The sequence below is a fragment of the Cyprinodon variegatus genome, unplaced genomic scaffold (genome assembly GCF_000732505.1).
Source record: "Cyprinodon variegatus isolate N-32 unplaced genomic scaffold, C_variegatus-1.0 Scaffold28, whole genome shotgun sequence".
Taxonomy (NCBI): Eukaryota; Metazoa; Chordata; class Actinopteri; order Cyprinodontiformes; family Cyprinodontidae; genus Cyprinodon; species Cyprinodon variegatus.
This window is the reverse complement of record NW_015150481.1, coordinates 315,013-320,226: the sequence shown is the minus strand read 5'-3', so window position 1 is coordinate 320,226 and position 5,214 is coordinate 315,013. Positions and strand designations below refer to the sequence as shown.

Below are 5,214 nucleotides of genomic sequence, written 5' to 3'. Positions count from 1 at the left end.
CCTGGTTCTGACCTGTGATTCTGGCCCCTTGTTCTGGACTGTGGTTCATGGCCCCTGGTTCTGACCTGTGATTCTGGCCCCTTGTTCTGGACTGTGGTTCATGGCCCCTGGTTCTGACCTGTGATTCTGGCCCCTTGTTCTGGACCATGGTTCATGGCTCCTGGTTCTGGCCCCTTGTTCTGGACTGTGGTTCATGGTCCCTGGTTCTGACCCGTGGTTCATGGCCCCTGGTTCTGACCTGTGGTTCATGGCCCCTGGTTCTGACCTGTGGTTCTGGCCCCTTGTTCTGGACCATGGTTCATGGCTCCTGGTTCTGGCCCCTTGTTCTGGACTGTGGTTCATGGTCCCTGGTTCTGACCCGTGGTTCATGGCCCCTGGTTCTGACCCGTGGTTCATGGCCCCTGGTTCTGACCTGTGGTTCTGGCCCCTTGTTCTGGACTGTGGTTCATGGCCCTGGTTCTGGCCCATGGTTCTGGACCATGGTTCATGGCTCTTGGTTCTGGACCATGGTTCATGGCCCCTGGTTCTGACCTGTGGTTCTGGCCCCTGGTTCTGGCCCCTGGTTCTGACCTGTGGTTCTGGCCCCTGGTTCTGGGCCTGTTGACCTTCATCCAATATAGCTGATTTTCAGTGTTTCTACATAGAAGCAGGTCTGGTTCTGGTCCAGGTCTAGTTCTGGTCCAGGTCTAGTTCTGGTCCAGGTCTGGTTCTGGTCCAGGTCTAGTTCTGGTCCAGGTCTAGTTCTGGACTGTGGTTCTGGTCTCCTGGTTGTGGCAGCGGGTCAGATTCCGCTCTTCATCACATTAGAGGGAATCTAATTAGAGGCTCGTTAGCTGCAGCTAGGTCACATGATGGCGAGCTGAGGAGGGTCACATGATTCCTCAACCATCCAGGACCCCCTCCCCCGACCCGGACCGCAGACAGGCTGAAGGTCTCTGGGTCGGTCAGAACTCTGTGGTTCTGCTGCAGGGTTCTGTTTCACTGCAGCAGGAAGAACCGGACCTTCATGATCAATGAGTTTCATCTGACTTCGGTTCTGATCCGTTTGGTTTTTAACATCAGGATCCGGTTCGTTTTGTTTAAATGGCGACTTCCTCTCTGGTGGTAACCATGACAACAAAGGTTCTGAAGCATCAGCAGATGTTGCATCCAAACCCGTCTCACTTCCTGCTTTCAGAGCTTCTCAGTGTTCAGAATCAGTCATGGATCAGAACCACAGGTCAGAGTTCTGTTTGGAAGGCGGTGAGGCTCCAGGTCCGAACGACCAGAACCAGAAAACAGGAAGAACCCAAAGTTTTAGAAACATTTCATTAGGAATGAATGAGCAGAACCAGGAGGGAGCGTCTGATAAAAGCAGCAAAGGTTCTGATGAAAGATGTTCTGGGTTCTGCAGAACCACAGCAGCTTCTGAACTGGACCTAAAAACAGCAGAGAGACTGAATCCAGATGGAAACTGGTTTCTGCTGAAGCTGCAGCCTGCGGTCGGCGCCGGGACTACTTCTCAGATAGCCGGCGGGTGGAGGGTTACACACAGCTGGAGGAGCGTGATGTGCTGATGTGAGCTCCAGCTCCATGTCTGGGTGCTCTCTGGTATTTGGACCCACTTCTCCAACACGCTCTGTGAGGACCCACCCAAACCCGGGCCCTGAAGGAGCGGTTCTGGTTTCTGGTTAGGTAGCAGAGATGAAAGGCAGTCAGTGGAAAGTCCTCGTAAAGATAGAAAGGCATGCTGAGTGTTTGTGACTGTGTGTCTTGGCTGAGGATCCAGTGACTCCCGCCTGAACTCCTGCTTTTCCGGCTGGAATTTTTGGCTGCGGCGCGTTTGTTTTGCTGAAAGTCGGGCCGCAGCGCGGGGCGGAGCTGAGATCCACACAGACGTGGATTCAGGGAAGGTTTTATCTGCTGCTCAGATCAAACTCACTGGGGACCTGATGTATGACCTTTGACCTCTGACGGCCTGATGAAGCTGCAGCTCATTCCGTGTTTGTACGCTGGCAGAATCAGAATATCAGCGGGACTCTGAGGTTCAGGGTCCGACTGACCGAAATGGCAGCCTGAGGCAACGCCGATCCTAACCCCGCCCCCAGACTTCCTGTCAGATCCCCCCCACCCAGTCACTGTGGTGGGTCCAGGGTCAGAGGTCAGCCTTTTAATGATAGCAGGGTGACTGCAGCAGGAAGAGGAAACGATAAACTAAATCCAGTTTGGTTTTATTTCGTCAGTTTTTAACTAAACCAGTGGAAGCAGTCAGACAGCTGCAGCAGTTATTAACCCTCGCTTATCAATCAGTGCAGTTTGCTTGCTTCCAGGGGCAGAGCTGGATGTGGGGTCAGGCGTAGCCATGGCAACCAATGCCCCCAATCCTCCCAGTGTAAAAGCAGGAAGGGAATTAAAAAAAAGTTGTTGTTAATTAATTAGAGAAATAGAGCTTCCATTTTTGTTTTAAAGGAAAAGTCCCTCATATTCATAATTCAAACTTCTAGAAAGTTCTTTAAATAGGAAATGATTCCATCCTGTTCAATAAATGATCAGTGTTTTTAATTCAGAGTAATTTTCATTACTCTCAAATTTTCATTTGATTGCTAATGGAATACATCGGGTAAAAGTGGAAAATAAATGAGTTATTTCTCCTTTCTGATTCCTGATCCTCCAGAGCACATCCAGCCAATCACAGTCAGAGAAACAGGACTACACTGAAAAAACCCGTAATATGTAGCCAACATTTGGAAGAAGAATGTTTTCAAGATGACTTGGATAATAGCGCGTTGTGACAAACACCAGATACAGCACTGGGACTTGATCAACAGCCGATACCGCACCGTGACAATGTCACTAACCAGTAGGTGGCAGTAGTGTTCTTTGACAAACATGGATGCCTCCAGTAAAGCACATTCACATGAAAATTACTCTGAATTAAAAACACTGATCATTCATTGAACAGGATGGAATCATTTCAGATTTAAAGAACTTTTAGAAGTTTGAATTCTGAATATGAGCGACTTTTCCTGTTACTGACTGGTTCTAACCTGATGATGCTGACCCTGTTAGCCCCGCCTTTGAAATCAAGCTCCGCCTGCTCTTTACCAGACCGATTATGGAGGTCATCTCAGGCCGGACTTGTTGGTTGACTGGAAATACGCTCCATTAATGAATATTTTTCATCGCTGTCTGTTTCAGTGTTTACATCCGACATGTTAGCTAGCCTATGTCTCGGAGTGGCGTCACACTTCCGCATTTTGTATCAGCAATCAAACAGAACCAGGCTTTATTTTTAATCATTAGTATCAAGACTCACTTTAAACATTTCAGTCCTGATGACCTCACAGAGTTCTGCTGAGGTTCTGACCTCCAGCCTTCCTGCTCCCTGAAGTTCACCTGCTGCTGTTCTTCACGCAGCTTCCCAGACGTTCCTCTGGGATGGTTCCAGCATCACGTCTGGGATCCAATCCCCCGGCCTGGGAGTGCAGCTCCTCAGCTGGTGCCGATGGGTCCAGTTGGCTTCTTCTCCTCCAGCTGCTTTCTCACAGTTCCTCAGACTCCTGTTGCCGTCTCTCAGTTCAGCTGCAGACTCCAAGCTTTTCCATCGGCGGAACCTGAGATCTGTTGGCCACCGGGAATCTAACGCCGGGTTCCCAAGGCCTCCTTGGTGTCTCTGGTACCGGGTTTGGACTGCGCAGGACTTCTGCCCTTGAGCAGAAGCTCATGGTGCCGATGACTTCACGCTCATGTCTGTATGCGAGGTTCCTCTGACCGACCCAAAGCCTGAACGACACATTTCAGATGCTTAAATCCAGATTCCTGATCAGAACCTGTTAGCATCCTGGATAATCTGCATCATGGAAACCAAAACGGGCTCAAATCCAAAGCAACCGAACTCTCACTCAGAAAGTCACTTCAGATTTAAGCCTGTTTTGATGACAGCAGGTTCTTCAAGGGTTCAGTTACATAAAGCCTGAAACTGGATTTGCAACAAAACCAGTGTCTGTCATTTCAGCATACCCCATCAGACCAGCGTACCCCATCAGACCAGCATACCTATAGTCAGTACGCATGCACAAGACGTCAGATTCCCGTTTATCTCTTTAGTTTTCTATGAAAAATAGACTTTAAACTACCTGAAGAGGCGTTAATCCCTTTAGTCATGTACAGATTGCTTAAAAAACACCAAAAAGTAATTAAATAGTTTTCTTTATACATGACTAAAGGGATACATGCAGGTTGACGTAGTTTAAAGCAGTGGAGGCTGGTCAATAGAGGGCGCTAGGGTGCCGCCCCACCCACACAATGACCTTGAAAAAGACATAAAAAATATATATATATATATATATATATATATATATATATATATATATATATATATATATATACATTTCTATTTATGATTTAATTTTAAATTAAAATGTAAAATGTTTCGAAATATATCTGTATTTTTTAGATGTTCAAGATAAATATTTAATCTTTAATAAACAGTCATTCCATTTTTCATCTGATTGGTGACGTATTTCCGCCCTAGGGCGTAAAATCTTTGTCCATGGAGTCTGGTTAACAGTTGTACATGTGCAGCAGCTCCTCTGCAACACACAGAGCTAAAGCCGGGCGTACACTGGGCGATTTTCTGGGCGATGTTCCAGTCGTGCGAGAATCTTTCGATCGGGCCGACATTCAGCCTGATCGTGCGCCGTGTGTCGTGTAGTGTACAGGGAGTTACGAGGGGCGATCAGCCTCTCACGACTACCTCCCGATCAGGAATCATGAGGTCGGGAGAAAATTAGACATGTTTGATTTTCTCCCGACCTCACGCCGTGGGCAAATCGCTCAGGGCGTCTTATAGTGCTCAGGGCGCATTATAGTGATCTTAATATTTCTCTTCTACTTGTTTGGCTTCTGGATAGATGAGTCCAGTAGCGCCATCTCACTGTGGAGCTGAGTACCACCTGCTTTTTAGTGGTACCGTGCGAGCAGGTAGATCGCATCAGAGCGTCGGGCCGAACATACAGTGTGAGCTGTAGCTGCGTGCAATGACTGAAAAACATCACACAGTGTACGCCCGGCTTTAGCAGCGACCCGAGGTGACAAAGTGTATTTACTCACCACTTCCCGCCAAAGCGCAGACGTTTTGCGGGTGATTGACAGGTTGAGTCGCAGGAGTAAGAGACGCATTGGAGAGAGAGAGAGAAATATTGCAAGAAACGTTCTTTACCAGGACCTGGTTTA

General features: G+C 48.1%; 1 protein-coding gene across 1 annotated transcript in view; it reads left to right on the top strand.

Moving 5' to 3' along the window:
- fgd1 (FYVE, RhoGEF and PH domain containing 1) overlaps window positions 1–5,214 on the top strand; it is a 23,630-nt gene that overhangs the window by 1,208 nt on the left and 17,208 nt on the right. The window lies entirely within an intron of this gene.